Source organism: Citrus clementina, unplaced genomic scaffold (genome assembly GCF_000493195.1).
Source record: "Citrus clementina cultivar Clemenules unplaced genomic scaffold, Citrus_clementina_v1.0 scaffold_9, whole genome shotgun sequence".
NCBI lineage: Eukaryota > Viridiplantae > Streptophyta > Magnoliopsida > Sapindales > Rutaceae > Citrus > Citrus x clementina.
In genome coordinates this window covers 27,809,843-27,821,149 of record NW_006261964.1, presented here as the reverse complement: position 1 = coordinate 27,821,149, position 11,307 = coordinate 27,809,843, and positions in this window count along the sequence as shown.

Here is an 11,307-nt window from a genome sequence, read left to right as displayed (position 1 = left end):
TTAAAATTTCTAAATAAATAAAAGAAAGTTGTCTCTACAAAAGAAAAAAAAGAAGAAGGTTGATGCTGGTAAGGAAAGTTTGAGAGTAAAAACTTATTTACTCTCTATATTATGAGGTTAGTAACTATTCAGTTCCTTATTTTTATTTTTAAAATATCTCGAAACATCCATACTAAATTATTGACATTTATGTCATTATTTTTGATTTGTTTTGATTTGTTTTTACAATAAAACCCTCTTTCAATAATGTTTCTTTCTTTTGGGATATTAATAAAAAAAAAATTACCAATTAATGTATATTCTTTTTATTTTTATTTTATTTTTTGAGGTGAAATTGGTAATCTAATCTTTTTATTAACGTCCAAAAAATAAAAACATAATTGTAAGAATATTATTCTAAAAGCAAGCCAAAAGTAATAAAAAATAATGGCAGGTTAGGGATGTTTTGAGTTATTTTTAAAAATACAGAGATTAAATGGCCCTAACCTTATAATATAGGGGACTAAATGAGCTTTTACCCTATCCAATCCATTAATATTAATAAGAGATAAATGATCTAAATCTTAAACTAAAAAAAATCAAGAAACAAATCTTAGCCACAGAACCTAAGAAATTGCAAGTGTAAATAAATCTTAAAAAAACTAAATAAAATAGAGTTCGCTCTAGTGAACGCCTTGTTGCGTAAGGCTTGTCCCATATAGTTGGAATTGTGTTTCGTTAGTCTCTCAGCGCAGGATAGAATTTTCTTCACATCCACTCCTTGCGAATATTTCTCTCCACCGACTATCCAGCGCCTTTCAGTTTTAACTCATAGAGTCAGAAGATTTAGTCAGGCACCAATAGGCCTTTAGTCCAGTGGGAGAATCCTTACACTTACAATGTTGAATGCAAGGGTTTGAGCCTCCATAAAAGTATTTATGAGGGTTATTTACAATCCTCCCTCAATTATCAAATAATTGAGTGGAGCCAGTTTATCCCTCACGAAATGTGAGTGGAGTGGACAACTCTCGAATATTTGAGAGGGTTTAAAGAATCTGGGCAGCGCTTCAAAAGAGTATATGCCACGAAAAAAGTCCCAATTGTAGAATCTGTTTGTTAATATTAATTATAATACTTGATGTAATATCAATAACAATCATGTATAACAGTATTAAAAAAAAAAAGATTTAGTCAGGCGGTGCCAGTCGCTTTCGCTGAAAGGGGAAGAGGAGCATTGATATAACCACATTGGGTAAGGCTGTTATTACCAGTGAGAAGCAAGTGTTAACCAACTCACTTGTGGGTAAGGTCTTTTCTGCAAAAGCCATCAATAGAGAAGGTTTTCGCTTGGCAATTTAAAAGATGTGGAACACTATAAAAGGGGTTACTGTTGAGAGTTTGGGGGACAATCGTTTCATCTTCCATTTTCATTCAAATATTGACAAGAAAAGGATTCTCAGAGCCGGCCCGTGGCATTTTAATAACTCTCTAATCACGCTGGTAGAGCCGCAGGGGCCGGGAGATATTTCTAAAATTCATTTCACAAAGACTCCGTTTTAGGTCCAAATTCATAACAGTCCCATCGTTTGTATGAATAAAGAAACATGACTGGCTTTGGGAAAATTAATTGGTGAAGTGGAAGAGGTAGATTCAGGGCAAACGGGAGAGTGTTTTGATAGATTTATCCGTGTACGGGTACAGATTAACATTACTCAACCCTTACAGAGGGTACTTGTTGGGAAGCTTTTTGTAGAGGAGGGAGATGTCATCATGCTACCTTTGCTTTATGAACGTCTACCAGAATTCTGTTATTATTCGGCATGATTGGTCATACTTACAAGGATTGCGAGATTATGCCCCACAATGCAAAAGAAGAAAATGTTGGCTATGGCGCTTGGTTAAAAGCCACCACGATGGCCATAAAGAATAAGTAGGGGAGACGCAACAGACGGGGAAAGTTCCAAAACCACGTGAGTCGGAACAGGGGAATGATCATGGTGAGTTGGCTCACGTGCAGATAGGTACAAACGAAAGCAAAAAGGCGAGGGACAGGACGGAGGCACTCAACAATTCCAATTCCTTAGCGAGCTCAAAGATAATCTCCTACCAAGAATTACGGAAAATCTAGCCGAAAGGAATGGTTGCCCAGTTGAAATCTCATAGTTTAGTCCAGCCCATTCACCACACGTCCAACAAGATAAGCCGTATGTTGTGCCCCAGCCTTGTTTGGTCTTGACCCAAATCATCGATAATTCTCAATCCAAAGCCGAGAGTGCTAGTTGCCATGCACACAGACGGTGGAAATTACTAGCCCGGAAGCAAGCATGCTCCACCAACTCAACAACTTCTTTTTCCGCTGGCCAGGAATATCTGAAAAGACATAGCGAGGAGATAGCGATAGATGGCCCAGGAAAAAAAAGGGGTTAAAAGTACAGAAGATGTTTCCTCTGATGTTTCCATGGTGGTGGCTGGATTTCAGCCGCGCCTAACACAATGAGGGCCTTATGTTGGGATGTTCGAGGCTTGGGGAACCCTCAAACATTCCATGATTTATAACAAGTTCTCCACCAGTATAAACCAAATTTTGTTTTCTTAAGTGAAACCAAACGAAACTCCTATCAAATGAAAATCATTCGAGTTAAGTTAAATTATGATTTTTGGCTTTCGGTGGGTTGTTTGGGTTGTGGTGGGGTGTTAGCTTTACTCTGGAATTCTAGTATTAATATCAATATATTGTCTTATAATCTGCACCATATTGATATGTTGATTTTGCCTAATGATAACCTCACTCGGCGATTTACATGATTTTATGGCCACTCTGAACAATGCAAAAAAAAAAAAAAAACATTCCCAGAGGTTATTCCAAAGTTTATCTAGGCTTTCAATAGCCCTTTGGTTATGTGGAGGCGATTTTAACGAGATTTTGAAGACTGATGAGAAAAGAGGAGGTATCCCAAACAAATAAAAGATATGGGGATGGGGATGTGTTAATTGAAGAGCGGCTCGATTGGTTTTTATGTACTAGAGACTGGAATGACATCTTTAGGGGGGCTGTGGTGTCTAATATTCAAGCATTCAAGTCAGATCACCTTCCAATCGTGATTGACATTTTTAAAAGGAAAATGAATTTAAGAGAAAACGAGCTAAGTGGGGTAGACAGTTTGTTAAGACTTTTAAGCCTAAATCACAACAAGACTCACGAATCTTGGTGAGTAGAAACACCAAGAACACAATCGAATCAAGAAAGTCAGAACAAAGAAGCTATACCAGAAACAAAACAAAGACACAGACCAGCAAAATTTAGAAGGAAAATTTACTCATTATTATTGATCAAGAACTAACCCAATCACAAGTGATTTACAGAAGATTATGCACAGATCACAATGGAATAGATTCTATGCAAAATGATGAACAAATGAAGACGATATTAGCACTGTATCAGGCAACACTCGTCAGCCTCTGTTTTATATCAGTGTGCTGGGTTCGTTATAACATATTATAACGAATCCATGCCACGTCAGCAGAAAGTATCAAATAGACCCCATCAACTGAAGTCAATCTGCACGACAGCTCTCTACTTTTCCAGTTTCTTCATTTAGGTCCACATACACATATCTTCACATTCTCCACCTTGCAGTTGAGCAGTTGATCCCTTCAATAACACAACACCTAAAAAACCTTCATTCAACTACAATTCATCTTCTTGAATTTAGTTAGATTTGGGCATGATGTCCATTAGATTCACACAGAACTCAAATTTTGCAGTGGGAAGTGATTTTGTTAGAGCATCAGCTGGATTCACACTGGTATGGATTTTGGACACAGCCACTGTACCATTTCCAACTTCATCTCTGATAAACTGGAGCTTCACATCAATGTGCTTGGTTCTTTCATGATACATCTGATTCTTAACCAGGTGTATGGCACTTTGGTTATCACAAAAAACTTGAACAGTCTTCTGATTTAACCATAGCTCATTAAGCAAGCCCCTTAGCCACATGGCCTCCTTTACTGCCTCTGTAGTTGCAATGAACTCAGCTTCAGTTGAGGACAAAGCAACCACAGACTGAAGAGATGACTTCCAGTTGATCAAACAACTATTTAACACAAACATATAACCTGATGTAGACTTTCTTCTGTCAAGATCTCCAGCAAAGTCAGAGTCTGCAAACCCTATGACTTCAATTTTTTCATTCTTAGTATTCTCATACAGCAAACCACAAGTATAAGAACCTTTTAGATACCTCATTATCCATTTGACAGCATTCCAGTAAACCTTGCCTGGACAACTGAGATATCTGCTGACAACACTTACTGCATAAGCTATGTCTGACCTGGTGCATACCATTGCATACATCAGGCTCCCCACAGCCTGTGCACATGGGAATTCATTCATCTAAGACTCATCTTCTGATGTTGGAGCTGCTGACAACTTGAATTGTGGACCAAGTGGAGTCTGAACAGGTTTACAGTATTGCATCTCAAACCTCTCTAGAACTTTCTTGATATATTTTTCTTGACTCAAGAATAAAGTGCCAGCAGATCTATCTCTGATAATGTCCATCCCAAGGATTCTTTTAGCATTGCCAAGATCCTTCATTTCAAACTCAGCCTTTAACAGATTCTTTAACCTCTCTATTTCTGACTTGTATTTGCTTACAATTAACATATCGTCAACATACAGAAGCAAATAAGCAACTCCACCTTGATTTGATCCACTAAAGTAAACACAGCTGTTATATTTGCTTCTGTGATAGCCCTTTGAGACCATAAAATCATCAAACCTTCTGTACCACTGTCGAGGGGATTGCTTGAGTCCATACAAGGACTTATGCAGCAGACAAACATAGTCCTCCTTACCCTTACACTCAAATCCTTTAGGTTGTGCCATCAATATCTGTTCTTCAAGATTACCATGAAGGAAGGCTGTTTTTACATCCATCTGCTCCAGCTCCAAGTCAAGTAAAGCTACCATGGCTAATAAGATTCTTATTGAACTGTGCTTCACTACAGGAGAAAAAATTTCATTGAAATCTACACCTTCCCTCTGTGTAAACCCCCTAGCCACTAGCCTTGCTTTATATTTGGGAGGTTCAACATCTGGAATTCCTTCATTCCTCTTAAAAATCCACTTACAGTTGATCAACCTTTTGTTTCCTGGATTTAGTATAAGTGTCCAGGTCTGATTTATTTGAAGTGACTCCATTTCATCTTGCATTGCCTCAAGCCACTTGTCACAGTGCACACTTTCCATAGCTTCAGAAAAGTTAGCAGGCTCTTCAATTGTCACTTCATCAGCACACAATAGTGCATAGGCAATTAAGTCAGCATAGCCATACCTGACTGGTGCTCTGACTTCCCTTCTAACTCTATCTCTAGCTAACTGATAGCTCTGTAAGTCAGCTTGTGGCAATTCTGATACCTCATGTTCCTTACTTTCAGCTGTGGCCCTCTCATCATTAGAAGCTGCTTCTTTTTCACTGCCTTTATCTGTCAATAGCTCCACCTTAACCTTGGAAGTTCCAGATCCAGATTGTTTGTTAGCTGCTGGATTGTCTTGCAGCCCAGTATCATGTTCTGTACTTTCTTTCAGCAATACAGCTTCATGAAACACAACATCCCTGCTGACTATGCACTTCCATTGATCCTTACACCAGATTTTGTACCCCTTAACCCCATCAGGATATCCAACAAAGACTCCTTTCAAGGCCCTTGCATTCAGTTTGCCTTGATTGATGTGGAGGTAAGCAGGGCACCCAAAAACTCTGAGATTTTGGTAGTTTGCTGGTTTTCCCTTCCACAATTCTTTTGGTGTTTTGAAGCCAATTGCAGAAGATGGGCTTCTGTTAACTAAATAACTTGCTGTATTGACAGCTTCTGCCCAAAAACTTCTTGGAAGCTTTGAATTTATCAGCATACATATGGTTTTATCCACCAAGGTCATGTTCATCCTCTCAGCCAAGCCATTTTGCTGGGGGGTGAACCTTACCGTTTTGTGCCTCTTTATGCCATGCTTTTGGCAATATTCCTCAAATTCTTTGCTACAAAATTCCAAGCCATTATCAGTCCTCAGACATTTCAGCTTGAAGCCTGACTGATTTTCTACCAATGATTTCCAGACCTTGAATTTTTCCAAGGCTTGATCTTTGGTCTTGAGTATGTAGATCCATACATTCCTTGAGTAATCATCAATAAGTGACATGAAATACCTGCCACCACTCAAGGAAGGGACTTGAGCAGGCCCCCAGAGGTCAGTGTGTGCATAGTCTAAAACTTGTTTAGACATATGCTCCCCCTTGTTAAACTTGGACCTGTGTGATTTGCCAAAAATGCAGTTTTCACAAAACTCTAGTTGCTGGATTCTATCCCCACCAAGTAGCCCTTGTTTACTAAGCTCTTACAGCCCCTTGATACTCATATGACCAAGCCTAAGGTGCCATAACTTGGTCTTATCTTCCTCAGAAACAGCAGAAACTCCTTCTAGAACAGGCACTGATGAGCCTTGCAATACATATAAACCATTCTCCTTAACCCCCTCATCACTATCTCAGTCCCCTTTCTTATCTCTAAACCACCACTTCTTGATTTAAAGAAATACCCTAAGCTGTCTAGCATGCCTAAAGAGATTAAATTTCTCTTTAGCCTAGGAGCATGCCTCACCTCATGTAGAGATCTTATAGTTCCATCAAACATCTTGATTTTTACAGAACCAACACCAACAATATTGCACACATTATTGTTTCCCATTAAGACTCTACTACCATCAACAGCTTCATATTTGTAAAATAGGGTTTTGTCAGGACACAAGTGAAAAGAGCATCCAGAGTCTATGACCCACTGACCTTTTGTATTGCTGTTTGAGGCACAAGTAAATCAGCACTTTGATATCCATCAGAACCATCATCAGAGGCTACTGCTACATCCCCTGATTTTTCTTGACTTTCCTTCTTCTTCTTCTCAAAGCAATCCCTTATGTAATGCCCCTCCTTTCTGCAGTAGAAGCACTTTCTTTTCTTTTTCTTCTTGTCTGCAGTTTCTTGGTTCTTTCCATGCCCTTTTCCTTGATTTTTGTTCTTCTGATCTTTCTTCTTTTCTATTCTTGCAATCAGCTCCTCACCATTACTTGTTTCAAGCTCACTGTTCTTCTGAATCTCCTTTGAACTGAGGGATGCTTTAACATCTTCAAGAGTCAAAGTGGTTCTCCCATAGAGCATTGTATCTACAAAGCCTTTATAAGACTTTGGTAGAGAGCTCAGCAAGAAGAATGCCTTATCTTCATCACAGATTTTTACATTTTCCACCCCTTCAAGATCAAGGATGATCTTGTTAAAAGTGTCAATGTGATCTTGTATTGTAACCCCTTCTCTCATTGAGAATGTGTACAACCTTTTCTTTAAAAACAATCTGTGAGCCAGGGACTTCTTCATACACAAGGTTTCAACCTTGTTCCAAATTCCTAAGGCTGTCTTCTCTTCAGAAATCTCTCTCAAGATTGAGTCACCAAGACTCAAAATCAGAGTACTATGAGCTCGATTCTATATTTGTCTCTTCTTGTCATCAATTCCAGAACCTGTAGAAGCCTCTGGATCTTCTTCTTCCAGGGCAGATTCAAGCCCTTGATACACAAGGAGAGCTCTCATTTTTAGCTTCCAAAGCGAGAAATCACCACCAATGGTGAATTTCTCAATTTCATGCCTTGGTAGAGACATGGCTGAGATTCATCAGGCTCTGATACCACTTGTTAAGACTTTTAAGCCTAAATCATAACAAGACTCACGAATCTTGGTGAGTAGAAACACCAAGAACACAAGCGAATCAAGAAAGTCATAACAAAGAAGCTATACCAGAAACAAAACAAAGACACAGACCATCAAAATTTAGAAGGAAAATTTACTCATTATTACTGATCAAGAACTAACCCAATCACAAGTGATTTACAGAAGATTATGCACAGATCACAATGTAACAGATTCTATGCAAAATGATGAACAAATGAAGACGATATTAGCATTGTATCAGGCACCACTCGTCAGCCTCTGTTTTATATCAGTGTGCTGGGTTCGTTATAACAGATTATAACGAATCCATGCCACGTCAGCAGAAAGTATTAAATAGACCCCATCAACTGAAGTCAATCTGCACAACAGCTCTCTACTTTTCCAGTTTCTTCATTTAGGTCCACATACACATATCTTCACACAGTTCCACTATGAGAATTATTGGAGATGATATGATGACAACAAACATTTAATAAGTGGAGTCTGGTCTAACAAGCATGTCGCTGATATCCTTAACCCGCTCGACAACTTCCTTAATAGAATAGAAATAATTAGAGCGACTTGGCAGAAGTGGAGCTCCCAGCGTTTTGGAAACAACAAAAATTGCTAAAAAGGCTCAATTATCAGCTTATGGCCATCAAAAGTGGCCGCACATACATCCAGTGATTGACTGATATCCAAAACCTAGAAAGGCAGATTGAAGACTTAATGAAGGAATGCCGAGCTATATTGGTATCAGAGGTCTAGAATCTCTTGGCTATAGGCGAAAGACATGAATACAAGATGTTAAAGCAAATTCAAAAAGACAACGAAATCTGATTGAAGGCATCCTAGATGGATATAATATATGGAAAGAGGAGCCTGAAGAAGTTGAGGTAGAATTTATAAATTACTTCTAGTATTTTTCAATCTTCCAATCCAAGACCAGATAGTGTAAATGATGCTCTTGTTTTTTTACAGCCGAAAGTTATGAATGAGATGAATGAAATGCTTACTCAAGTGTTCACAAAGGAAGAGGTTCGGGATGTTTTGTTTCAGATGAATCCGAATAAAGCTCTAGGCCTTGATAGTTTTCCCGTTTCATTTTTTCACTCCTACTAGAGCTTCATTGGTGATTCACTGGCTGATGCATGCCTGAGCTTTCTCTATGAAGGTGGAGATTTGCGCAAGATTAATCATGCCCATGTTGTATTAATTCCCAAGGTTAAAGTTCCACTTAGAGTGGGCAATTTTCGACCAATAAGTATGTGCAATGTCATATACAAAATTATTACTAAGGTTTTAGCAAATTGGTTAAAGCATATTTTGCAAGAGATTATCTCCCCAAACTAATGTGCCTTTGTCCCTGGCAGGCTAATTACAGATAACATTATTATTGGTTATGAATGCCTGCACAAAATTTGGAACCAGAGGCGACCGAAACAATATTTAGTAGCCTTAAAACTGGATGTTAGTAAAGCCTATGACAGAATTGAATGGGGTTTTCTCAAGGCAGTCATGTTAAAGCTGGGCTTCTCCTCACAGTGGGTATAGATTATTTACAGATGTGTCTCATCCTCCTCATTTTCTCTCCTGGTTAATGGGGAAGTTACAGGCCATATAATTCTTCAAAGAGGGCTAAAGCAATGTTTTCCTTTATCTCCATATCTTTTAATTTTATGCACAGAGGCCCTCTTATCTATGCTCCGATATGCAGAGGCTAACAATTTAATTCACGGTATTCAATTTGGTCGAGCAGGTTTGTCAATCTCGCATATACTTTTTACTGATGATAGCTTAATTTTTGCTCGTGCAGCTACTGCAGAGTGTGCACACTTGAATAGCCTCCTCAACAAATATTATGCGGCATCGGGTCAGGTGATTAATTTTGGCAAACCTTCTATTTCAATTAGCCCTAATGCTTCATCAGCCACTGCCAATTTGATTCAAATTATTTTAATTTGACTGTTGTCTCCTGCCATGATATGTACCTTGGGCTTCCCTCAATAATTGGTAGAAAAAAGTCTCAACCATTTTCCAAGTTGAAGGAGAGGAATAGATTTAAAATTTTAGGTTGGAAATCGAAGTTATTTTCTTGTGGTGGAAAATAAATCTTGTTAAAGGTTGTGGCACAGGCAATCCCCACATATTCTATGAGTGTTTTTTAACTGCCTTTTGAATTTTGTTCTGACTTGCAGCATATTGTTGCGGACCGCCTAAGTTGCTAGCCCAATTGCTTACCATTTTGTGTTAGAGAGCCAAGACAAGGCCAAGAGTGCTAGCTTAGCCCAATTCTGAAAAGTTCTAGGCAACTCTAGCACATTGAGCTTATAAATACTCTAGAATACTCCACTTATTTCCAGCACATGTAAATATCTAGAATTCTAGGCATGTGGTAGAATTCTCTAGAATTTTTAGAGCTTGGCAAGCCTCCCCTATAAATAGGGCATGGCATTTAGCATTTGTACAACAAGCTTAGAGCAAACAACTCAAACATTCTTGTAAGCTCTATTGTAAACACTCTTTGAATAAGACAATTTCTCTTATTCGACTCAATTGCTCTTTTTTCTCTAGCTCTTCAAAAACCTTTAGGTTTAGCTATTGAGAAGCTCAAGGCTTACTTAGCAATATTCAGCAAAGTTGTCTAAGTGTCGCACGGGTTTGCTGCGCAAAACACTCATCCCGTGACAAGTGGTATCAGAGCTAAGGTTTGCACCCACGCAAGTTAGCTCACGAGCAATGGCTGACCTTTCAAATCCAGTACAAGAGGGTGTTGTTGGTGTGGATGTTCCACCGGAACCAAGCCGCGGCCGTGAGGGAGAGCGTGCCCAAGGCAAGACTCGCTGCAAGTCCAAGGCCCTATCCGTGGATGCGTTGGAGCCTCGTGTGACCACTCTCGAAATCGCATTGTCTGCCGCTCAAGACAGCCTCGAGGGAGAATACGCCGAGTTCACGGTGGCAACAAAACTCTCCGAGGTGAGTTTCGTTCTTTACATGATGAGTTGCTCAAACTTTGTATCTTTGTTCAGGATGAACTACGCGCTGTCCGTACGAAAGTGGATGACGTCCGCTCGGATTGGGCATGGCATAAGCGCACACTCTCCACTAGTCCAGCTTTCACAAGCACGAGTGATGCGCGGCACATTGACGTGCCAAAGCCTGACACCTACGATGGCACACGCAATGCCATAATCGTGGACAATTTCCTCTTTGGGCTTGATCAATATTTCAATGCCATGGGTGTTCGAGACGAGGCATCGAAAGTGGGCACAACACCCACCTATCTTCGAGGCGCTGCACAACTATGGTGGCGTCACAAGCATGACGAAATGGGCAAGGGCATTTGCACCATCGATACTTGGGCCGACTTCAAGCAAGAACTCTGAAAGCAGTTAGCCCCAAGCAACGCGGAGAAGGAAGCGCAAGCGCGCCTACGTTGCCTTAAACAATCGGGGTAGCATTCGGGGCTACATCAACGAGTTCACTACCCTCATGTTGGAGATAAGCGACATGTCCGACAAAGATTCACTCTTCTACTTCCGAGATGGCCTCAAGGATTGGGCCAAGACCG